Consider the following 27,523-nt stretch of genomic DNA (forward strand, 5'->3'; position numbering starts at 1 on the left):
GCTTAGAGTATGTGTCAACATACTCTAAGTTGTGTTCTTTAGTGCAGGTGTTGTTTAGTTTAAGGATGGAAAAGGAAACACCATCTGGGGCTCAGACCCATTGCACAGAAACATAAAAGACAAGAGGCAGCCTGAAGTGGTCTTCGGTACTAAGACTGAGGATTGTGTTCTAGTATCTAACTGCACTTGTCAAAGTACTTTGAACGTTTGAATGTGGGAATGTTCCCCTTGGGGCTATGTGTGAAAGAACACTCATGGACTTGTCGAACATCCCCTCTAAAGGTTGTTGGAGAAGCAAATAAGATTCCATTAATTAATAAGCTAGAAAGTACCAGATGCTTGGGATATAAAGAAGTGGTAATATTTAGCTGGACTAGAAAAGAATTATTCTTTGTCAAGGAAAAGATAAGCAAGGAAACCCTGGGGCCATTCCCAGGTTGGGAATGGAGGAGAGTCTGAAGAACATAAAGAAATACTCCCTGAAACAAATGGCCAATTCTAAACACTTTTCAACTTCAGAGCACAAAAGCACCACGACAGTACCAATGAAATAAGAATTTCCCTGCTCTTTTTATATCATCTCACCTCTTCTAATACTTATTGCTTCATCTCTTCTACGTGGAAAGGGACATAAATCATAATAAGAAAGATGTAGAAGGACAAGTAGAAGTGAAAGGCCAGGAAAAAAATACTTACATTTCCAATGTAGGACTGAGTTAAAAAACTTTTTTGATCATCACATTGGAATAGATATCTTAATGACTAGCTAGATTAAACCACAACATTATGATATTTCCCAAAAATTTCATCTGAGGCATGGGAAATCCAGTCCTCTCGAGGGGCATTTAAGGGGCAGTAGGAGACAAAACCAAATTTCTTTTCTAATTAAATTATTTAAGACCTGGGATGCCTGGGTGGCTCTGTCAGTTAAGTGTCTGCCTTTGGCTCAGGCTGTGGTCTCGGGAGTCCTGGGAATTGAGCCTCATGTCAGGTTCCCTGCTCAGGGGGAGCCTGTTTCTCCCTCTCCCTCTGCAGCTCCCCCTGCTTGTGCTCGCTCTCTCTCTTTCTCTCTCTCTTACTATGTCTAACAAATAAATAAAATATTTTTAGAAAATCACTTAAGATCTGTATGTTCAGCGTAATGTTTATTAGTTACATGAGGGATGCTTTAAAAACCAGCCATTTACTTTTTAACCTACTGTTGAACTGCTATTGAAGATATTATACATTTATCATGCAAAGCTGACTCTACCTGTACCTATGATAATGCATTTGCCAATAACTTCTCTTTAGGAAGATTTGCACATTTACTAAAATAGATTTTGAAATTGTTATTGTTTTGAACCTGATAAACACTGCACACCTCGAATCTTCTCTAGATCATTTCCTTCATTTTAGAAGCTGGAGCTGTATAACTGAAGTCTCAAAAAAAAATAAATGTCATGCTAAGGATAGAAAATTTCAAATGGTTTAATGAAGGGACTATTTGCAAAGGTATAAGCAGCCTGTAGGGAAGCTATTAGGGATGGTACAGGGATCCTGTGATTGTAACAGCAAGGATTTTACCAGTTGCAGACCTGAAGTTATGAGGAATAAAGTGATTATCACAACTCAAAATCTATTGTATTTGGAGGGGAAGGCTTCCTTCAAAGAAACAGTAACTTACATTTGAAGAACCTAACCAGGCTGAGATCTGATCCCAGAGGTAAGAACAAAAGAAATTAATACCCTGACCTCATTCTCTTGCTTCTCTGCATTCTCTTATTGGTATACCCATTGTGGAACTCAAGGAAACCAGAGGGCTAGGAAGCTTGTGGAAACAGTCCACAGAAGAGGTAAAGTTCAAGTATAAAAAGATCCAGAATTACACTGCAGGACTGAATAGAACATATCAGCAAAGTGTTCTTAGCAACAAATGTGGAATCCTCCATAAGGTCTAAGTTTGCCTACATTTATATATTATTTAGTAGGCTAATTTTACTTTTGACTCTATTCTTTCTCTGTTGTTCTTTTTCCTTTGTCTTGATACCTGAAATACATATATTTTAAACCTTTTTTTAGTACAGATATTTGTATCAAGTACCTCTTTTTTGGAACAAAGCAAAATATAAATAAGTATTTGAAGATACAAATAAGTTACCATTTTATCAATTACTTGATGCATTTACTGTATATTTAATTTGTGCTTCATAACAACTAAAAGCAATCAGTACCATCCTAATACATTTATTGAAAAATTTTACAAAAAGCATCATTATACAGAGTAGATATTGAGCAAAGTACTTTAAGAGAAGGAATATAAAAACCTATTCTTACTAAAAACAAGTATCAGTTATCAGTTATACTTCAAGTGGTTTAAGATACAGTTACCTGCAATTTCTACAAATGATCAAAAACTCATTTCAATACCAGAAAGATACATAAAAAGCTGTATTTTCTGTCCCTGAAGACCATATCTCAAATCTGTTTTTACCACTAACCCAATATACATGCCAGTGTAAGTTGCACTAAGTTTTCTTCTTTTATTCTAGTAATTTCTGTATAGTTTGACATGCCAAAGATTGATTAAACAAAATTAGTCATATGCTTGTGATTGTCATTAGTTCTATTCTAAATAATAATCTAGTAATGTACATACTTATCATTCCCTTATGTATGCTTTTGGTTGTAAGAATTAGGTCTTGAAATTTGAGATCTTAAGTTTTTACTCTGAATGGCAACATTCTACATAAGGATTCAGACATCAAGTTACTTTCATGACTGAATAAATGTGGCTTGATGAGGCGTAATGACCAGATTTTTGTCTTTCAGTACTTAAGATTAATGTTTCAATTTCAATAATGTAGCTGGGAAATTATTTCTCAGATAATTAGAAATGCTTTCAGATGATATATGTCTTCCCTTGAGATCAACTAGCTGACTGGCAAGAGGCTATCATGATTTTATAGAAATATCAGTGGTCTTGGATTAAAAAAAAAAAACAATCCTGTATTTTAGCTATGGTGGTGGTAAAATTTAATGGCCTTCGTTTCTTTCACCTGAAGGGGTTAAATAAAAGATATCGTACAGATTTGCTAGTACTCAAGAGTCAAAAATTTTTCAGGAAGCATCTGTAGTTTTAGAGTGTGGATATAATAGATTGGCTGCCTCCAAAAGCAAACCCTGACACAAGGATTTAAATGCAAGCAGTTTATTTGGAAGGTGACCCTGGAAACACCTGTTCTGAAGGGGAGACATACAGGTACGACAAAGAAGCCAACAAAGTGTGTGTTATCGATCACGTTACTCCTGTGGGCAGCCAAGGCATAATCCCGTGGAGGAACTCTGGAATACTATGCAAAATGTACCTCAGAGATGTACTACCTGAGGCCTAAGGAAGCTTAGATATTTATCTTCAACTTCCATCTGTTATTGGTTGAGGGCTACACTTTTAGGCATCATTTCACCAGGAACTGTGGTCTGTCTCATGCCCCTGAGGGGTTGCAAGTACTTCCAGTTGCATGCCATAGACTTTTACTGGGACTGTGAGTAACAAGGGAATACAGGCAGGGCATCAGCACATCTGCTAGAGGAGGAAAAAAAAAAGCCAATGAATGTGATCTAACTATTCAGTGTTTGCCCAAGCTCCCTGTGCTCATGCGGTGTATTGTCTTACCACTTAGAGTCTCCCTTATCATAGGACTTGTCACACTTTATTTTTTTCCTGTTAAATTTTATATCTCTTCCACTAGATATATGAAGATATACATCATGTCAATCATATAATGTGCTGGTGACTAGCGCAATACCTTAGCATGGTGGGTTCTTTATAAATATTGGTTGAATGAGCTAAGGCATGAATGAATGAAGCCTTAAAGGTGTGGGAATGGACTAAATATTAGGAAGTAGAACCTCATATTCATTCATATCCTACTGGAAACAAATCAAGGGACCCAAGCTGCATTTACCATGTTTTTTGGGAGTTTTTAGAGAACTGTAGTTCCTAAGTGTTTCTTCAGTTGAACTGGAAAAAGATTGTTTAGATCCCATTATGGCATTATCTAGGAATGATGAGTAACAATAAATGAAATGCTGAGCTTATTTTGTTATATATTTATAGAGTACAGACGCTTGATATTTTATATAAAAAATATAAGATAGGGTAATATTTGGTGGGATACTTGTTAATCACGAATGGAAAAATCTGACATTTTGTTTAGAAGTGTCAATTTCTAATTATGTAAAAATCTCATAATTTTTACAAATAATCAGTGTATATGTCCTTATCACTACACAAACGGGCATGACTCTAATAATTATGAAACTTAATCTCATTAAAAGTGGTATAAATATCGGAGCCTTCTCTGAATTAAAATAAAATTTTAGGAGTCTTCCCTTAATCCATGATTATTCTTCCTTTATTTTGGACAGCACCATTACATGGCACTGCATTCTTTAAGAACTTTCATTAACTGAGCCAAATTATATCATTTCAATATTGATCTGTTGAAAAAGATCCATTTTTTTATGTGATAATGGCAGACATGAGCCCTTTATTTGATATTTCAGGGAGCCAAAATCAGAATTAATATCCCCTGTCTATTTAAATGCCAAATTAAAAAAAAATTAGGTCACATTGATAAGACTAAAGCACTAAATGATCTCATCTGCAAAATGGAGATAGAGATAACATATCATGTAGTATCATTATAAGATATGAACACAAACAAAAATAAAGCCTTTCACATAAGACTTTACATCATCATCTGTAATGAAGAATTAATATTAAAAGGACATTTTCCTTTAGTAGTTTCATAATCATGAAGTAAATATATGATGAGGATGTAAAAGTAGTTATCATTCTTTACCATAATTCTGGATGTAAAAGAAAGAAAATAAGTCCTCATAAGGAAGAATAAAAGGGAAATGTGCTAAATTAGCTAAATGCAGATATAGATATGGACAGATTTCTTAAAAAAAAAAATAAAATGGGGGCACCTGGGTGGCTCAGTTGGTTAAAGTCTCTGCCTTCGGCTCAGGTCATGATCCCAGGGTTCTGGAATCGAGCCCCACATCGGGCTCTCTGCTCAACAGGGAGCCTGCTTCCCCCTCTCTCTCTGCCTGCCTCTCTGCCTACTTGGGATCTCTGTCAAATAAATAAATAAAATCTTAAAAATAAAATAAAATAAAATGGGTTTCAGAAAACAGTATGCATGCCTGTGCTGAATATGATTTTGAACATCATAATTGTATTAGTAATGCAGAAGGAACAGCAGTACCCCTGTTCCACACCAAACTCTCCAGATGCACTGGTGGAGTAGTACCCTAAGAGGAGAAAAACAGCACACCGGAATTCACCAGCTGAGATTCAGTTACTTTTCAGACAGCTAAAAAAGTACGCACTGTGGAAAAAATGACAAAGAACGAGGGAAGTATGAATTTTTAAATAAGGTTCAGCCGTATTTTGAAAATGAAGAGGGAAGGATATATTTACCTTCTCCTTTGCTCCCTGCCCCCTCCCCTGAGGATTTTATCCTCCCTTTCCTGTTGGGCACTCAGAATGCACAGGCTCTAACCCTGTGTTCCTCAGGGTTCTGTGTTTTCCTAGAGATGCCCCAGGGCACCACTGCTAGACTCTCAGTTCTGCTGGGGCAGCTCCTCTTTTATCTGTTTTTTGTTTGTTTGTTTGTTTGTTTTTAATACAGTTTTGTGTAAGATCTCATTTGAAAAAAAATTCATTTAAAGGTTTGAAAAATATGATTCTAGGTCTCTCCAAATCCATCCTAAAGAAACATATTTTCTATAGATTTACCAATGCAGTTTCTCTATCACATTAGTACCCCCTCAGCCATCTATACAAAAGGAGGGGGATTTAAAAGTATTTTTGTTTCTTCGAGAGTCTCAATCCAGAAAGCAAATATATGAGGAATCATTTATAAAGAAAAGACAATCTTAGTTTCTTTCTTTCTTTCTTTTTTTTTTTTTTTCAAGATTTGTTCCTTTGAGAGAGAGTGTGCATGCAGGAGGAGGGGGTGGGAAAGGGGAGGGGCAGTGGAAGAGGGAGACAAGTCTTAGGCAGATCTCATGCTGAGTGTGGAGCCAGACTGGGGCTCAATCTCAGGACCCTAAGATCACAACCTAGGAGTCAAGATGGCGGAGAAGTAGCAGGCTGAGGCTACTTCAGCTAGCAGGAGATCAGCTAGATAGCTTATCTAAAGATTGCAAACACCTAAGATCACAACCTGAGCCAAAACCAAGAGACCCACAATCAACTAACTGCATCACCCAGGTGCCCCAGGAGGAGCTTAGCTTCATTGTTAATGTTTCCCTAGAAACACCATGAAATTTGCACTGGACATGCTTAAAACTATTTCCATAGAACTCTTAAGACTATGAGCCTTTGTCTCCTCATCTGCAAAACATGAAGAGTTTTGAAGAGTTTTGGAGAAGGTTAAATTATATTAAAAAGTCCTAATGCAAAAGGCCTAGTCTGTGACCTGATTACCATCAGGAAATCAAACCACACTGAAAGCTCCCAAATTCATCAGTGTTTTCCAAATTTACCTACATTTCTTTGAACATCTTCTTTATATGTTTTATTTCTTTTTTAAAAATATTTTATTTATTTATTTGACAGAGAGAAAGAGAGAGATCACAAGTAGGCAGAGAGGCAGGCAGAGAGGGAGGGAGGAAGCAGGCTCCCTGCTGAGCAGAGAGCCCGATGTGGGGCTTGATCCCAGGACCCTGAGATCATGACCTGAGCCGAAGGCAGAGGCTTAACCCACTGAGCCACCCAGGCGCCCCTATACGTTTCATTTCTTAAAAGAACACATTTAAATAGTAAACTATATAAAGGTACAAAATATGAAATGCATGGAAGAACAAACAAGAAAATATATAGTTATCTAAAAATGTAGTCTGTTGAAATTAGCAAGTTCTGCTCTTGCGCAGCCTACATGGATCATAGGTGATAAAGCAGAGCCATAAGCCATTATCTGGGAGTATCATAATAACCCTGCTCGTAGAAGGATTCTGACTAATAAATAGTTCTTGCTATTAGAATTTACTTTGATGTCTGCATGAGTTTCTCCAGCACTGACCTTCTTTTGGCCACTAACCTCATTTAATCTTCATGTCTGGGTCCTGTATTTCCAGTAACAATACTTTTATACTCCCAGTTCTGCAGTTTTCCATACTGGTGATACAGTCCACTCACAGTTTGTCCCTCTTGGGGCTTTGGATAGATGTCCAGCTCTCTTATGGGGACAATTAATATGTCAAAGGCTGTCTATTTCAGCTTTGTGTCTGGAATAATCTCAAGAGTGTCTAAAAAAAAAAAAAAATAGAACTTCCTTTCTTTCATCCCTCTTTCTTTTTTCCTAACTTTAAACAAAAGTAAATAGAGAGCCTACTCTGTGTTTGGCAACTTTGGAGGATCCTGGAGTTACAATGAAGCATAATATCAGATGTGACCTCTGCTCTGGTGCAGAAAAGGAACAATAAACATTTAACAAAGATCCACATGAAGAATTTCAAAATGTTAACTATGCATGTGGCATAGGAGTAGACAGCATTGTGAGATTCAACAGAATTATTTGTCTTTGTGAGGCATCACTAAAAAGGAAACACTACAATTGAGCAGGGAAAGATTTGTTGGAGTTACTTCCATGAAGAGTAGAAGTATAAAATACATTGACTGGAGGGCATATCATGAATAAAGACCCTACGGTCAGCAAGGGTAAGTAACTGAAAAAATACTTTGAAAAGGACATTTGGGCTGTGATAGAGATAACGGGGAAAGAACTAAATGTATGAAGTCAGAAAATTTAGGAAGCTACTAAGAATCCAGATGAGACAATTTTTTTTTAAGATTTTATTTATTTATTTGACAGAGAGAGAGATCACAAGTAGGCAGAGAAAGTAGAGGAAGCAGGCTCCCTGCTGAGCAGAGAGCCAGATGTGGGGCTCAATCCCAGGACCCTGGGATCATGACCTGAGCTGAAGGCAGAGGCTTAACCCACTGAACCACACAGGCGCCCCCAGATGAAACAAATTTTTTGCCTGTTCCAGGATCTAAGCTTACACTTCGTTTAAAAACAAAGGTGAGGGTCATAACGGATTTCATTTCAAGTTATTTTTAAGGGTTTTAGAAACCTTGTATAATGCTCAGTATTTTTGATACCCTCAAATGCAGAGACAGCAGAACCAGAAGTTGTAGAGTCACACAAAATGAGGGCTGGTTCCTGATTTTATTAAAGGAAGTTCATTACCTAGGTAAAGCATAGATATGTCACTTTAAAGAGTGGGGAACTGGTGCCTAAAGAAGTTAAGAAATTTATACCAGATGTACCTGATTGAGAAACAATGGAAATCAAGATGTCTGTCTTTAATTAATTAATTAAAATAATTAATTTTATTTATTCATTAACAATTCATGTATACTTACTATGTGACAGTCTTAATTTTAAATAATTTTAAATCGTGGAGATTCAATACAGGAGAAAGTAAAAATGATCACTTTCCTCATAGAACTGATAGTATTGGGAATAACCCTGAAAAATGCAACATGAAAAGTTTATAACATGAGAAGTACAGTTTATAATGCATTTGCACTGATGAAATAGACACCAGAGGAAGTGGCATCCACTTCAAGGCAGGGCAGAGAGAGAAGCATAAATAACGCAAGAATTGAGAAGAGATAAGTTGGTAGGGAGAAATAAGAATAGAGAGATAAAGAAATAAATCATTCAGGAGTTTGTTAGCCATAGCAAGGAATGTGTATTTATCCTAAGAGTGATAAGAATTCAGTACAGGAGCAATAAGATCAGGTTAGTCTTTTAGAAGCAGCGGTGGTGGGGATGGAAGGAAAAAACCTTGGGTGGGGACACGGGTTAAGAAGTTGCTTAAATCTCACAGGCAACCAATGGGGTGTCTGTCTTAGGACAGGAATAGTGAAGAGGCGATGTGGATTGATTCTAGAGATGCACAGGAAGTAGAATCAACCAGACTTGATGATTAAATGTAGCGGGGTAGCAGATGGGAAAATGAAGAGAGGAGGAGGTGTGAGAATGACACCAGGGTTTTACCAGAAATCCTCCCTAAGGAGTATTTTTAAAAATGGTGAGTTGTAATTATCATAAACTTTTGTTTCTTTCCTCTCCCTCTTCTTTTAATGAGAGAGAAAGAGGGAGGGAGGGGCAAAGGGAGAGGGAAAGAAAGAATCTCAAGCAGGCTCCATACCCAACATGGGGCCCCACCCAAGGCTCAATCCCACAACCCTGAGTTCATGACCTGAGCAGAAGAGTGGGACACTCAATCCAATGAACCACCCACGTACCTCATAAGCTTTCGTTTCTTTATAGTGGTTGCCTCTATGCATGTATTCCCACGCAATGCACCATTGAAATGTGTCAGTTTCTGAACTTTATATAAATGGAATATTCTTCTGTGACTTGTTTTTTTCTCTCAGGATTATATGTTTGATATTCAACTATGTGGTTGTGTTTAGGAATAGCTCATTCAATAACTTGGCTGTATAGTGTGTTGAATGAATGTACCAAACTCAATTGATCTTTTAGATGAAATTATATGCATTTGAGTGTTTCTAATTATTTCCTATTATGAACAATGTGTCTAAGAACACCATTCACGTGTCTCCTGGAGCACATGAGCAACAGTTTCTCTAGGATAATAAATTATCCGGGAAAAGAACTTCTAAGTTGTATGTAGTTCAGTGTTTATAGCAATTTTGGTTTCACCTAGAGATGCAAATCCTTGTTGTGCCACTTCCATACTCATTCATGCCTGATATTGTCTGCCTTTTCTTCTCCCCCTCCATCAGTTCCTTTCTTCCTCCCTCTTCTTACTTCTTCTTCTTCCTCTTCTTCTTCTTTTTTTTAAGATTTTATTTTTTTGAGTAATCTCCACACTGAACAAGGAGCTAGAACTCATAACCCTGAGATCAAGAGTCACCTGCTTCATTGATTGAACTGGTCAAGTGTCCCTCCCTCATTTCCTTTTGAATCTATTAACTGTAAAGCTATAATTCATGGTGTTTTTTAAAATTCCATTTCCTTGACTTTTAATGAAGCTAAACATTTTTTTATGTATCTAGTGTTCATTTATATTTCTCCACTGAAATGATTTGTTCATAATTTTCTCAAAATTTTTTCTGCATTGTTCACGTTTTACTCATTTTAAGAGTTTTGTTTTTATATTGTGAATACTAATGATTTATCAGTTATATGTGTTGCCATTTTTCTCATTTGAGACATATTTTCCTCTTTTTAAACACAAAACAAATGAGCAAAGGGGAAAAAAGAAACAGCTCTTAACTATAGGGAACAAAGTGATGGTTACCAGGGTGGGGGTGGAGGGGTGGGTGAAACAGGTGTAGGGGATTAAGGAGTGCAGTTGTCCTGATTAAAAAAAAAAAAATCATACTGAGATAAAAGGTACTTTTAAATTTTGAAGTATTAAACATTATCAATCCTTTTTAAAATCTTTTTTATGCTTTCTGTGTTTACTTTTAAAAGCCTTCCTCTTTCCCATGGTCATAAAGATCATCTCCTTTTCTAAAACATTATAGAATTGCTTTCATATTTAAAACTGTAATCCAACAGAAAATGATTTTATCCATTACAGTAGAGGTTTAGTTTCAACACTTTTCCCTGTAGGTACTATATTTTTCTCACTTCATATAGAGCATAGGTTAATCTCAGCAGGACGATCTTGACCACATACTTACTCCAGACAACCCTGAGGCCTGGTACTGACTCTTAGTCAAAACTATAAAATGCAGTAACTAGAGGAAGATGATATTTTGTAACCATGAGTATGTGAATTGTTTCAGAGTATGACATAACCAGTCAGCATTGTTTACTAATAATGATTGGATTTTAAATTTTTACCTGATTTCAGTGGAGGCTGGGGGTTTTTGATGGTTAAGGCTGGTCTACCTCTGCAGGTGCATCAGTGGTTTCAGATCTGGAGGCAAAGTGTGTCCTCTGAGCCCCAGTGGTGTGAGGACAAACAAGCCTGCTCTGATATCTCTGGGCCCTTCAGTGCAGCTGCTTCACCCCCGTTGCTGTAATGTATCTCTTATCTCTAATAAAGCTATAAGTGTAACTGATTGAGTCCTGTGAGTTCTTTTGCAATTGGAAAGTTAAAGCAATCAATGTCTAATTAGGGCACTCCATTTCATTTATTAGTCTCTCAGTTCTAACATAAATTAAGTTTTCAATATATGGTGGTTCTCATTCTGAGGCATTTTTCCCCCTTCCATTTGGCTATCTCTGCATGAACATCCTGTTATCCTAATTAATGATTGCTTTAAAATAATAATTAACATTTGATAAAATAACCCCCTACCAACTTCTTCTCAAGGAACATCTTACGTATTCTTGGCAGTTGGCTCTTCTACATAAATTTGAGAGCCAACTTTGTAAGTTACTTGAAAACCACGACAAAAAACAGTATAAAACTACCTGGGATCAGCGATTCCCTTGTAGGAACTCTAAATTCTCAGGTCTGTTTGTTGACCTCATAAAATGATTTTAGAAGTGTTTCTTTTTTTGTTTTTTTGTTTTTTTGTTTTCCTTCTTCAATTTTTTGGAAGAGATGGGGAAGTAGTGATATTAATTTTTCTTTAAATATTTGGTAGAATTCACCAGTGACACTATCTAATCCTGGGCTTTTCTTTGTTGGGATATATTTGATTACTGATTCTGTCTTTTTACTAGTTATAGATCTTTTCAGGTTTTTCATTTCTTCATGATTTAGTCTTGGCAGATTGTATGTTCCCTGGAATTTATCCATTTCTCCTAGGTTATTCAATTTACTGATATATAATTTTTTATGGTATTGTCCTATATCCTTTTTACTTCTGTGGCATTGGTTGTAATGCCCATTCATTCATTTTTTGATATTAGTTATTTGAGTCTTCATTTTTCTTAGTTAATCTTGGTAGGGGTTTATTAATTTTGGGGGGGTTATTAATTTTGATCTTTAAAAAAAAACCTAGTTTAGTTGATACTTTTCTATTGCTTCTGTATTCTCTATTTCATCAAGATTTGCTTTCATCTTTATTTTTTCCTTCCTTCTCCTGGATTTTCACTTAGTTTGTTCTTTTTCTAGTTCTCTGAGGTATAAAATTAGGTTGTTAATTTGAGATTCTTTAAAATGTGTACATTTTCAGCTAAAACTTTCCTCCTAGCATTATTTTTTTGCTTCCCATAAATTTTGATATGTTGTATTTTTGTTTTCATTTGTCTCAAGATAGTTCTGAGAATTTCCATTGTGACTTATTCTTTAACTCAGCTGCTGTTGATGAGTGTGTTGTTTAATTTCCACATATATGTGGATTTTCCAGTTTTTCATTTTCTAGTTTCATGCCATTGCAATCAGATCTTTTCTGATAAATTCAATCTCTATAAATTTGTTGAGACTGGTTTTGTTTTCTAACACATGGTCTATCCTGTAGATGGTTCCCTGTGCTCTTAAAAAGTAAGTATATTCTACTGTTGCTGGAGGGAGTAGCTATATATTTGTCATGTTGAATTAGTCTATAGTGTTGTTTAACTCCTCAGTTACCTTGCAGATCTTCTGTCTGATTGTTCTATCCATTATTGAAAGTGGGGTACTGAGGTCTCCTACTATTGCTGGGTTGCTATTTCTCTTTTCAATTCTGCCAAATTTTGCCTCATTTAGGAACTCTTATGTTTGATGTATCATGTTTATAATTGTTAAAACTTCTCGGTCAATTGACTATTTTATCCTTACATAATGTCCTTTTTTATTTCTTGTAATAGTTTTTGTCTTCAAGTCTATTTTGTCTAATATTAGCATAGCCATCCCTGCCTTTTACTGATTACTATTTACATAGAATACTTTCCCATCCTTTCACTTTTAGCCTATGTATTTGATCTGCAATTTTCCTTTCTTATAACGCCTTCATAAGTTTTTGGCATCAAAATTAGGCTCACTTGAAATTTTTCTAATTTTTAGAAGAATTTTCCTTTATTTACACTAAGTTTTTGATTAAATTCACAGCAAAGACATTGGGGTCTAAAGTTTTCTTGGTGGGAAGAATTGCAAATTACGGATTTACGTTGTGTAATTATCTGCTGGCTTTATTATTTTTTTCCTGTGTAAAGTCAGTTTGAGTAGTATTATTCTTAAAGGGTACTTTTTTTTCCCTCTGCTGTTCTAGAATTTTCTCTTCATGATTGACTTTTGATAGTTTTACATGATGTGCAAAGTGTGGATTCCTGTATTTATTTTCTGGAATTATTAGAGCTTTGTGACTTGATGTCCTTTATGACATCTGAAAATTTCTCATTTGTTTCCCTTTTAAAATACTCATGCTTAGCGAAATAAGTCAAGCAGAGAAAGACAACTATCATATGATCTCCCTGATATGAGGAAGTGGTGATGCAACATGGGGGCTTAAGTGGGTAGGAGAAGAATAAATGAAACAAGATGGGATTGGGAGGGAGACAAACCATAAGTGACTTTTAATCTCACAAAACAAACTGAGGGTTGCTGGGGGGAGGGGTTTTGGGAGAAGGGGGTGGGATTATGGACATTGGGGAGGGTATGTGCTTTGGTGAGTGCTATGAAGTGTGTAAACCTGGTGATTCACAGACCTGTACCCCTGGGGATAGAGTATTATGCCTCCATCAGAAAGGATGAATACCCAACTTTTGTAGCAACATGGACGGGACTGGAAGAGATTATGCTGAGTGAAATAAGTCAAGCAGAGAGAGTCAATTATCATATGGTTTCACTTATTTGTGGAGCATAACAAATAGCATGGAGGACATGGGGACTTAGAGTGGAGAAGGGAGTTGGGGGAAATTGGAAGCGGAGGTGAACCATGAGAGACTATGGACTCTGAAAAACAATCTGAGGGTTTTGAAGGGACGGGGGGTGGGTGGTTGGGGTACCAGGTGGTGGGTATTATAGAGGGCACGGATTGCATGGAGCACGGGGTGTGGTGCAAAAATAATGAATACTGTTATGCTGGAAATAAAAAAAAAAAAAAATACTGGTTATTTCTCATTCTCTTCCCACTTCATGGACCTTCAATTAGAAGTACATTTAACTTTTCCATTGTATTCAAATGACCATTAGTTAGTCCCTTATAATTTCATTCCCTATTTATCCACATACATACATCTTTTTGATTGCTCTCCTATGATTTCTTTAGCTCTAATCTGTTGTGAACTACATACATTACTTCTTAAATTTTTCAATTATTATTTCCTTTGGCTCAAGGACTTTTATTTTGTTCTCTTTGTAATTTTCATTTCACTTACCAAGTTATTATCTCATCTTTATTTCCATAGCATATGGAGTGCGGTCATTAAAATAACATAACTTACACAATGTTATATATCAATTATATCTCAATAAAGCTAGGAAAAATAATAATACAATTAAAATAAATATATATCAAGTAATTCTATTATCTGTGCTTTCCTCTGAATCTATTTCTTTTTTTGTTGTGTCTTCTGATTTCAATATTTCTCTTGCCTACTTGTATGCTTGATACTTTGTAACTGGCAGACATCATATATGAAAGCCATACAAATAATATTAAGTCTAGTTTGATACATTTCTCCACAAGAGAGAACTTATTTTTGCCTCTTTCAGACAGGAAGAGCAGTTTATCGTATGTTGCCTATATGTTATTTGCAACACAATGGTTATAGAATTTGATAGAAAAACTAAATCTTAATATTTGTTTCCTCCCCTTAAATTTTGTTTCCCCTGCCCTGTGAATCTATTAAAAGCCTTGTCCAGCTTCTTGGTCTCACCACCAACTCTTTTATATTTGTCAAATGTCCCTTAGAAGAAAAATCCCAAATCCTCAACTCAATCTTTCTGGGTTTCCTTATTTCTTGCCTTCCACATTAGTTCTTCAGTGCCTACAAAATAACAATTTTTTTAATTGTACAAATTTTTATTATTCTATGTGAGAAAGTTGACCCAACTTAACTAGTCTACCATTATTGGAAACAGAACTTATTGGGGTTTTATAATACATATTTTATAGTGTTTACTAACTCTCTTCTGACTTATTTTCAGTCTTTCCTTTGGTTTCTCTAAAGTTATTAAGAAATTACAATACATGGCTAATAATTCTAATGTTTATTATGTTTGTTGGTCTCATTTTGCCATTGTTTTATTTGACTCATACTCATCCTCATGGTATGAAATTGTTTTTTTAAGGTGAGTTCACAGTCCTTAAAACTTTATAAGTAGAGGAGCTCCTGAGGGGCTCAGTCAGTGAACATTTGACTTGGTTTCAGCTCAGGTCATGATCTCAGAGTCCTGCGATCAAGCCCTGCATGGGGCTCTGCACTCAGCACAGAATCTGCTTGAAATTCTCTGTCTCCCTCTCCCTCTGCCCCTCCCCTGTGCTCTCTCTCTCCCTCAAAAATTAAAAGAAAAAAATCTTTAAAAAAGTTTTAAAATAAAAATTATTTGAGATCTGGCTTGGAAGTAGGACTCTACTGTCATTCTCTTTTGGCATATGTGAGGCTCCTTAGTTTTTTACTAACACTGCACTGAAGATTCTCCATCCTTGTACACCGCCTCATCCCAAAGTCATATATTTTACATTTTGTTACAAGCACTGCAATTCCAGGTTAAAAAAAAAAGTCTATTCCATTTATTTATTGCTGCACAATACCCTATATTAAATGTTAAAATGACAAAATTTATCTTATACTCAAATCTACAGTTTGGGCCAGAAATCAAATATTGAGACTGAATCTACAAACAAAAAGGGATGGAAACTCGCTGGTGTAGGCTATCAAGGCTCAGAACCAGCTGGGGATAGAAAACTGAGGTAAGTTTCCAGAACCGGTCTAAGAGTATCTAAGAGTTCCACAGTGTGCTTCCCAAAGTTGTTTGGAGTCTAGTTTGAAAACTAGACTGAACTGAGTTTGGTAAATTTCACTGTGATTCTTAACATAAATCCAAGTTGAAATAACAAAAAGGAACCAGTCACCAGGCACAAGGAGGTGCACTCTATTATTATAAAACCCTTTTATGTCTTTAGAGTCTGAAAACTCTCCTCCTACTCACTAGTTACCTACCTACCTACACACACACACACACACACACACACACACACAAGAATGAATGTTCCAAAGCTCTCTCACATGAGTATTACATGTTGTTGAAGCAATATAATCACGAGACTTCACTGCCATCTACAAATGTTCCTCTATTTTCAAGACTGCTGGAGAAAATACACAATGGGAAAAACAAGGAGCCAAGGCAAGAATCAATCACGTAGTTAAATAGAACCACCAAGCTGAATGAGAAGAGAAAGAAAATCAAGAACTGACATGCCAATTACCCCCATGGTCCTGTCTAAAAAGACAATGAGCACTAGATTACACAGAGCCACATTATCTTTGTAATGTGGTACTTCACTAAATTAGTATCTTCCGTGGTTTGAGAAACCCATAGGTATTTTCACAGTCAAAACTTTAATGAAAATTATCCAAAATCTAACTTTCCCTATTAGATTAGCAGACCCTAATAAAAATTCTAAATTTCAAACTCATTATTGATATACTTTCCTTATTTTCATTAGAAATTGAAGATGGTTTTAACATTTCACTTTGGGCTATTTATCTCACTTTGATACACAAACTAGATAAATTCACATATTTCACATTTATACATTTTAACATTTCAAGTCTCTAGAAAAATTCAACAAAATATTTTCTGACTTAAAATTATTACTTTGATTTTCCTGTGTAGTTTATGTTAACCTGTTATAGGATTTCATTGTCACAAGACATTTACCCTTTATATTCATTCTGTGTTTGTGTATGCATTTTCAGAGATCTAATGATAAAAAAAATTGGCAGTCACTAATAAGAGGAGTCAGGAATTTAAGGACAACACCACTAGGTTCTAATTTTGTGACTCTGAGCAAATTTTTAAAAGATTGTGCTTCATTTTCCTGTCCTATAAAATGACAATATTAAAAATTAAACCTCCCTATTTTATAAGGATGTTATGAAAATGAAAAAAAAAAAGGTTAACATCTGTTAAGGATACCTGTAAACTTTAATATTCTTGTTAACATACCAGCAATCTTTTCATAGATAATAAGTAAAAAGATTGAGAAAGTCTCCAACTCTCCAGCTTGCAATTCAAAGCAGTTTACTAGAATTCTGTCTAAGCATTTGAAATCCCAGAGAGTCTCCTTGTCCTTCTTCCAATGGCAGGATGAGAACACCGGTAATACTGGTTACAGCCTGTGAACCCGCTTTGCTCTTTCCTCTTTTCAGAAACTTTGTCGTTAATTATCACGATTAACCTACAAAGCTAGCACTTTGAGTACTCCAGTACTCCACAAGAGCTACCCGAGGCTCAATGACATAAAGTCCTATTATTCAAGTAAGTTGTTTACTTAAGAATTTTCTCTGAGGGGAATGTAAGCAATTACTGCCTTCAATTAGGATGTTATTAATAGCTTATTCCCTTCATGACATTTTAGGCACCTTCAGTTCAATCTCTGTCTTCTCTTCTCTCCCAGTGTGTGTTTGATCTGGGACTTTGCTTATAGGCGCTGAGTGAAGCAAGATCAGCTTGTGGACATCTCCTACCCCTGCCTTCAGTTCTCTTCAAAGGCCAGAGCTTTGGCTTAGAGAATAAGAGAAGAGAAAGCAAAAAGGCCTTTTTATTTAGCTGATAGTGGTTAAACTCCCCTCCCCTTTCTTTGTTATTACTGCTTCTTTGGATAGTGCTGACAGATATATCTGTGGGGGGTATTCAAAGACAGTCTTTTCATGGGGTACATCATCAAGGAATTCCCTGATCTACTGCTGCCCGGCTTCCTATTGCTGTTGGTTTGGTTTGAATTAATATTTAGAATGGTACTGGAATTTGTCAAACTCCATTTAAGTCTTTTAATGAGACTAGTCTCCAAACAACTATGGGAAGCAAAATCTGGCCTCATTACTTTAGGACCAGTCCTCCTGGAAATTCACCACAGTGTTCCTCTCTGCAATTGTCCTGAGCCTTGAAACTCTATACCAGTTACTTTTTATCTTTTTCACTTGCAACTTTAGTATTGCTTTTTGGTTTCCTGAATTTGTTTCTGTGTTCTCTCTCATGGACTCTGTTCAGACATATGTTCTTCCATTCATTCTGAATAGACAACCTGCATTAATTGGCTGCAGTCCCTCTCCTGGGCTTGTAATCTGAATAGTTCCAGAGGGTCCCCTAATGATCTGGCTCAGGCTCCACTCTTCAATCACCTATACTTAGTCCAAACCCAAATCCCAGCTCCTGCCATAGGGCATTTCCCAGAGCTGCTAAAATAACCTTGACTAGTAGCCTGGCAACTGTCTTGGGAAAGACACCAACAAGATGGCTCAAGCCCAATTACCAGATGTGGTATTTAAATACCATCCAAAACAGGGAATGCAGGCTGATCCATTGTCTCTTAACCTCTATGCCTTGACAGTTCTATTTACTTGGATAAACACACACAGATCATTGAACTTGATCCATTAGCAGACATCAGAATGGTTATCAGAATGCCAGTGTCCTCTTTTTCATACTTTCATCTCTATGAGTAATTTCTTTTTGATTTTCTTCTCTTTACCCGGTCTCAAGCTTGGGGAATAGCCTTTCACAGTACATCATTTTTACTCTTGCTATACAGAAACCACTCCAAACCTGAGTAGCATAAAACAACAATTTTATTGTGTTACAGATTCTATGGGTTAGGAATTTGAACCTAGTACAGTGGGGACAGCTTTTGTCCAGGTAAGGAAATCACTGTGACAGGAAGCTGGAATCCTCTGGAGGCATCTTTGCTCACATGTCTAACAGCTGATGCTGGTCACGGGTTGGGATCTAAGCTGGGGCTGTGAGCCAGAGCACCTGCATGTGGATTCTCCATAAGGTTGCACTTTCTCACAGCATACAGTCCTCAGAATTCTTACATGGTGACCCAAGGATACAAAGGCAAGTAGCCAAGGAAAGCTAGGCTGAAGCCCCAGAGCCTTTTTTTCTGATTTAGTCATGGAAATTCTACTCTGTCCCTTCTGGTACATTCTACTGATCGTAAGCAGGTCACTAGGGTCAGCTCAGATTTGAGAAAATTGAACCTTCCATGGGAAGAGTGTCAAAGAATCTGCAGATACCTTTTCAAACTATCACAGTCAACAATTCTGACAACTGTCTACTGTTTATCTCTACTCTTAAGACCTATATATATATAAACTGGAAAAGAAAGGACAGTTTGGACAGTGCCTACAGGTACAAGATCAGTCTGACAATGATTTTATGTGCCTCACGGGACACTGCTGGCCTCACATTGACGCAGCTCTCTATAGAATTCAGGATAATCATTTCCTTTTTTTTTTTTTAAGATTTTATTTATTTATTTGACAGAGAGAGAGACCACAAGTAGGCAGAGAGGCAGGCAGAGAGAAGGAAAAGCAGGATCCCCGCTGAGCAGAGAGCCCGATGCGGGGCTCGATCCCAGGACCCTGAGATCATGACCTGAGCCAAAGGCAGAGGCTTAACCCACTGAGCCATCCAGGTGCCCCTAATCATTTCTTCTTCTATTTTTATTACTTTCATTGAGATATTATTCATATATCATATAATTAACTCATTTAACATGTACAATTCAGTGCTCTTATCATTTTCATAGAATTGTATAACCATCACCACAATTGATCTTATGAAATTTTATCATCCCCCAAAGAAACCATATATCTATTAGTGGTTGCTCCCCATGAATCCCAACCTCAGCTCCTGGCAACAACTACTCTACTGTTTCTATAGATCTGCCTGTTCTGGCCATCTGATATAAACAGCATCACATGCTATGTAGTATTTTGTGGCTAGCTTCTTCCACTTAGCATAATCTTTTCAAGGCTCACTCATGTAGCATGTATCACTGCTTTATTACTTTTTATGGTTGAATAATATCCCACTATGTGGATATGTGACACTTTATAGTTAATGAAAATATGGGTTATTTACCGTTTTTAGCTATAATGCATAATGCTATGAACATTCACGTACAAGTTCTATGTGGGCATACGGTTTTATTTCTCTTGAGCATATATGTAGGAATAGAATTGGTGGGTAATATGGAAACTCTATGTTTAACATTTTGAGGAACTGCCAGACTGTTTTCCACAGCAGTTTCATCATTTTCCATTCCCACAAGCTGTGTATGAAGGTTCAATTTTTCTACATCCTCACCAACACTTGTTATTATCTGTCTTTTTTATTGTAGCCATTCTAGTGGGTGTGATGTGGTATTTCATTGTCATGTTGATTTCTCTCTGATGGTTAATGATTTTGAGCATCTTACCATGTGTTTATTGGCCATCTTCTTTGGAGAAATGTCTGTTTGGATCCTTTACTCATTTTTAAACTAGTTTATTTGTTGTATTTTGTTTTTAATTATTGAGTTAGGAATTCTGCCTGAATTTTGGAAACCAGTTGCTTATCAAATATGTGATAGTAAACATAGTTTTCCCATTCTGTAGGTTGTCTTTTCACTTACTTCATGGTGTCCTTTCAAGTACAAAATTTTAATTCTGATGACCTGGAATTTATCTACTTTTTCTTTTGCCACTGATTTTTAGTGCCTCTATAAGAAGCCATTTCCTAACTCAAGGTTACAAAGACTTATTCCTATTCCTATATTTTCTTCTAAGAGTTTTATAGTTTTAGATTTTACATTTAGGTGTACGATCCATTTCACATTTACATGTGGATGTCCAGTTTTCTCAGAACAATTTGCTTGAAAAAACTCTTTTTTCCCCTCTATTGAATTGTCTTCGCACCCGGGTCAAATATCAATTGACTATAATGTAAGAGTGCATTGATAACTCTCAGTTCTCTTCCAATGATCTAAATGAACTTATTTCTTCTTCGCATCAGCTACAGACCTTATTCACAAACTCTAAGAAAAAATAAGATGCAAACTTAACATTTCTAATCATAACACTTCATTATGCTGATATCCTTCTGGATGAGAGTCAAGCTAACCCATAGCCTGAAGGGAGATTCAAATCTTCAAGTGAGACTTCAATTCCACATGAATAACATGAACTTCCTAGATTACAAGGCTCCTAGGCATAGAAGGAACCTGGCTGTGTCTGTGGGAAAGTCTGAATTAAATTTGCCCACGTATTTTAAAATGACATTTTACATTAATGGAGGGGCTGATGAGGTGCGTTGGTGTTAATAAGCTGCCTAAAGATACAGCAGTGGCTCAGCTTGAGTCACTTCTGTTAGCAACTAGTTTCCTTTTTGTTGTCTAGGGAGGCTAACTTTGGCTAAAATTTTTCTACCTTTCATCTCAATTTTCGTGACCAAGTATATACAGTACATTCAGTTCTTAAAATCTGGTTTCAACCTCAAACTGGACTACACCAGCTCTTCCTGACACATGCCATTCATCTACAAACACTTTGAGGCTGGCAGCCCAGCCCTGATGTAAAATTCTACACAGAAAACCCCTGTGTTAAAGCAATTCAGCAGACTTCTTTGCTGATCAGTCAAGTTCTTTTGTCAAAGACAAAGTCTAATTTCATCATTGAAGATGAATTGCTGAAATTGCAATACCCTGGTAGGAGTGGCACACTGAAACTCATTTAAAAAGGGGTTGCACAGTGAAATTCACTTAAAAAAGTGTGTAATTAATTGAACAAATAAAGATGAGGTTTTGGTGAGAGGATGAGTAAGCTCAGTAAAAAGGGTGGAAATTGCAATAATACCAAATAAAAGGGGAAAAAAAAAACACCTCGAAATAGAACCTAAGGGTGATTAAAAGCAAGTGTTAACTGATGACAGTTTTAAAGAAATATTTAGCAATGTGTATTACAAATATCCAGACAATGATGTCTATAAGCTATTTTGCACTGCACATCTGTATTCATGTGGAGTATAATAGGCACATAAATGATCCATGCCCTAATTTAAGAATATTTCTCAAAGATAACCAATATTTTAATAAAGGAGTTTTACTCCCAATGTGTATGTTAATCACAGGAAAAGTCTGTTCATGTGTGGGTGTCTGTACTGCCGACAAGTATAAATTTTCCCAGTAGCAGCTGTGATCAATTATTTCCAAAATTCCTAATGACCTCATGGTCCAAATCAACCTAAGGACAATGATTTGTATAATTTAGTCAATGATCTATGACTTGGGATAGGGAAATTACACAAACTTCAACCCAAATAAGAACCTATTTATTCTTATTTAGTATTACCTTTAAAAGTTGTCAAAGAAAAAAATTACTGAGGACTAATGCATACCCAATACATCCTAATAGGCTCAATATCAAGTTCTGGACAAATTGCTTGGCACCTAAATCTTTAAATACCCTCTCACAAATGAGTTAAGTATATCCTAAGTCTCTCAAGCTTCACCAGGACATGTTTATGTACATGGGGGATATTAAAACGATGGATTACATTTTACTCTTTCTTTCTCTTATTTGCCTATGCAGCGTACCCAGGCCCCCTCAATGTCTTACTCAGTTTTTGGGTCCCCAGTGGTATATCATGTGGTTCATGTTCTGCTCTGGTTTGTCTTGTTGATGGTAATACAACAGAAGCCACTTGAAGATGGTGACTCATCACTGACAAGATATAGAAACATAAGAAACATGACTACGTCTTGGTCTCAATTAGGTCATACAGAAGTTGATATAATCCTAAATAGTTCAACAATGTCTGAGATTGACCACTATTATCAACTCCTTTCTGCTTGGCCTCAAATTCTCCTATAAATATTGAAACACAAGTTTTTCTTCATTCTCCTTAGCATGGAACTCTTAATACACAAATCATCTCCTGATGATGCCCAATCTGCCACATCTTCAGACTTATCTTGATATGACTCTTTCCATTCAGTGTTAGGAGCCGTCCTCGCTATATTAATATAAATTTAAATTAAAATGAGCATAGGCACAAAATCCCAGATTGGTACATCTGCAAATAAGGACTCTTGCAGATACATATACTCCTTTTCTATCTATGGACAGAAAAGTGGGAGAAAGAGAACAGAGGAAAGGAAGAAGGGAAGGAAAAGGTGGGGAGAAAGAGACTGGGGAAAAAAAGTGAGGGAATGAAAGTGTTCTCAAAAATCATCAATACTGAACTCATCAGATCAGAATTTTTGGATAGAGGAGAAATTTTGTAAAGATAGTTTTTAAGAAAGATGTCAACTAGGAAACCTCGAGCCACTTATTAGTTTTTAGAGTGAAAACTATTGAAGCAAAAATAGGCAAGTAAACATTATTTTGTATTCCTTTCAGCACACTGATGATATTTCGCAGTGTGATGGATTGAAGTTGTTTCAGATATTCTACAATTTCAGTGATTTTCACCCACTGAGACTCTATTTAGATAAAAGGATCAATCTAAATTCCGATGGTTAAGAATTGCATGTGCCACTTTTAAATCATATTTCAAGAAATCAGCTGAATATACTGAATAACTCCAAAGCATTTTTGTCCTATCTCAGCCCTTTGGGTGTGGGTTTCAGTGGGACTAAGTTTTAATCGTTCTTTAGCAGAAAGCAGAAAGCAAGTTAAAAACAGAAGCCTTTAGACAAACATCGGAGGGGTTGTTATAGTATATCTTGGATTTTCGGGGTTTTGAAACAATCATAAAGAAGCATTTTCATAGTTTTTCACATGTTTTATCCACTCAAAATGATAGAATCTAAAGTATCCCAAGCTACTTTTGTTTAATTTTTATATATTATCAGGTAGATCCAAATAAAATTAAGATTCTTCTTAATTCTACCTTTTAATTGTAGCTCACACTACATACTTTCACACTCTAGTTCTGATCAGTTCATTTTGTTGAGAACAGGAAGAGAAAGAGATATGTCTGAAAATGAATGGGTTTTATAAAGCCTCATGAGAAGTGATTCATTAAGATATGAGAAACAAACTCTCCCATCCCCCATACTATCTGGCAATGGGAATCCCCCCACAACTTGATTAAGAGGCAGAGCCATTTGCTTTCTCCTTGAATCTGGGCTGGTCCTGTGATTTTCAATGGAATGTGGCAAAAGAGGTGTTTTGTGGCCTTAGGAGGCCTTACCACTTCATTTTTCACCCTTTTGTGTTTTGAGGCCCCATGACTACCCTGCTGGAGAGAAACGTGAGCTAGAGTGGTTTTTAAGATGGTACCAATCACCAGACATGAGCAAAGTCATTCTGAATCATTTGGCCCCAGTTGAGTTTCTAGATAACTGCCACCATATGAGTGATCTCAGCCAACATATATGAGGCAGAACTAGCCAAGAGAGTCCTACAGAAGTATGAATATAAAATCCTTGTTGATTTTAGAGGGAGTTGGATATGCAGGGGTAAATAATGAATACAAGCCTCAAATGCCACTGCTATCTCCTTCTATGTAACTGTAATGAAGATAATACTCCTTTTCCTCTCTGAGATCACATTCCATCTTTGCTCATTCTCTTGCATTTTCAAGAGACCTTTTTTTATTTCAACTATGCCTTCTTTAATTATGTATATCATGCAATTTTTACTACTTCCTGTTAGTCCTTTCTTACTCATATTTAAACATCCCTTGTTCTGTCTTTTTTAAAATATACTTTTCAGTATCTGTCTTATCATCAACTCCAGTTAGTAACATATTTCTTCTCTTCTCTTTTCTCTCCTCTTCTCTTGTCTTTTCTTTACAACTCAACAATTTTAAAGAGTTCTTTACACTGAGTGATTTTACTCCCACTTCATCTTTTTAATTCACTGAAATCTGACTTCTGCAGCATCATGGAAATGGAGTAACACCAATGATTTTGCTTTCCCTGAATCCAATAGAAATTTCTTAGTATTTTTCTGACTGAACTTTCCTGTATCTCCTGATTTTATCAGTTATTCCCTTGTCCTTTAAACACTGTCTTCCCTTGACTTGATAACGTGTCATAGTTCTCATTTTAGTCTAACAACTATTCTGTCCTTCTCAGTATCCTTTGATAATTCCTCTTATTCTGTTCACCCTGGTTTTCTTTAGACCAGTAGTCAGTGAATTATGGCCTACAGGCCAAATTCTAACCTCTACCTGGTTTTTTAAATAAAGTTATATAAGGACATAGCCTTGGGCACCTGGGTGGCTCAGCAGGTTAAGCCTCTGCCTTCAGCTCAGGTCATGATCTCAGGGTCCTGAGATCCAGCCCTGCATCGGGCTCTCTGCTCAGTGGGGAGCCTGCTTCCTCCTCTCTCTCTGCGTGCTTGTCTGCCTACTTGTGATCTCCATCTGTCAAATAAATAAATAAAATCATTAAAAAAAATTTTTTTTTAAAAAAAAGGACAAACGATTTAATTCTAGACCTGCTTCTGGGGAAATTTCTGACACTTGCATCAAAATATTTATCACTACTATATCAGGAAGAGATTCCAGGACAAATTCCAATGCTCTTTTTACATCCTTTCCACATGGACCCTCTGATAGGAAAACAGAATGTTTTTATTATGTAGTATAATTGCACTTGAATTCTAATTGATATAATAAAAAGTGAGTCACCTCTTTAATAACAATTTGAAGGCACTGGGGCCATAGTGTATTACCGTCCCCATTTCTCCACTGTGATTTACTGCCCCACTTTTTCTCCCAGTGTCCTGGCAAATTAGTGAGAAGTCTATTATTTCAGCTTGCAGGGTTTTTTCCACCATTTATTCTGACATACTCTCTCTACATTAGAAAATGGAAGAGGTGTAAATTCCCCTATTCAGTTCTCATGTTAACACGTTGTTTTTGTAAATCATCTTAAGAACCCCAACCTACGTTCGCCTCACTTTTGGTATATAGAAAAGTTATAAGCCTACTCTGCGCTCTCAAAACAGAAGGTAGATTATAAGTGCTGGTCATTTTGCCCTAGAAGGAGTCCTCACAGCCATAGCAATACTGGAAGATTCTGCCATGTATCAGTCTCTATTCCGGCATTGAGCAACATATGGGGGCCATCAACCTGATGTCTACAAAGTATATTTAAATGTAGCTGAATACTGATTGAGTTTCTCAGATATCTCACCGCCTCCCTGTGCATCCTTAAAAGGGAGATTAGTGGGCAGCCTACTTTCTTGCCAAAGATTATGAAATAAGAGACAGACAATGGTGTAAATTTTCATGGCATTATAGGCACACACTGACATTTCGACTTATTGTCTACAAAGTTTCTTCTGTTCAGTGGTAATTCCATAAAAAAGTTCATGAAATTTGGTTCTCTCTTACTGGTTAATTTGTTGTGGATTATAAGGGGGGAAATTCTGTCCTACATTGTAGAGAGCTGTGTACTTTCCACAGAAAACAATGCTCAGAGTCTAACCCTTGATCAGCCTGAGTTATATCATTGAAACTCTATAGTGAATGGTACGTCACCCAGAATGACACAGTGGTGGATACCTTCTGGTTCCTCGTCAAATAAACGTGTGCATAGTTGGTGAACATCATGACAAGCATTAAATTCTAGTGAGATGAAATTTGTGCATTCTAATGCAGGTAGTTACAGCTCTGAAAAGTCTCCAGACTTTTGACCTGGACGTCTTTTCCTATTATCGGTTCAAACCACTGGGCCCAAATTAGTTCTCAAGTATCCTCCCTGACCAAGTGACTGGAGTCATCAGATAATAATAATAATAATAATAACAGCAACTACACGGTTACCACTAATGTTGCCACAGAAGGGTGATGCAAAAACTCATCCATACCAAATTTTTCCCTTTAGTGTCCTAAATTTGTCTTTCCTTTTAAGGAAATACAGTGTTTTAATAGATTTTTGTGTGTTGCATGCAGGAAAATGCAGCTATACCTTTCTGATACTTGATTCAATATGTAACGAATACAGAAATTTCAAACAGTGTAACTACCCATTGCTGCCACATAATATTTTCTCTGTTGCTGGTAACACTGTAAGTGGGTCGTTGCCATTCTCTATTCCAAAAGGCATCTTCAAACTTGACAGTGATAGATCATTTTGGTTCAAGAATTCACCTTCCACAGTACAGAATTTCACTCTTAAATAATTTTGACTAGTAACTTCTGTAACTTCTCTTTAACTTGACAAGACATGGCCTCCATGGATAATGAAGGACTGAGCGCAGTCATGATAATTTACGGCAGTGCTCTGTATCAGACACAGCTTACATGCCACCTCGGATAGCTCTTGATCCCACTTGTCTGTACAGCCCTTGTCCACTGGTTCCAACAACCCACTTCATAATTACACCAGCCACTGCTGAAGTTACCAATTTTGTGTGGCTACATGCAGCACAACACATGACCTCATTTCATTTTTTCACAGTGTGCCTCTAGCCTCCCACCTGGAACTCTCCTGTTACCACTGAGGTATGAGATCAAAGAATAATCCAAAACTGTGGGGGAGTTGAAACCTACGGAAAAATAGCTTTAATGAATGGGATTGAAAGCCAGTGAATATAATTTCAACTACTTTTCCCTCCAGCCAACCTTCCTGCGACCCATAAGACATCTCAGAATT

The sequence above is a fragment of the Mustela erminea genome, chromosome X (genome assembly GCF_009829155.1).
Source record: "Mustela erminea isolate mMusErm1 chromosome X, mMusErm1.Pri, whole genome shotgun sequence".
Lineage (NCBI taxonomy): Eukaryota > Metazoa > Chordata > Mammalia > Carnivora > Mustelidae > Mustela > Mustela erminea.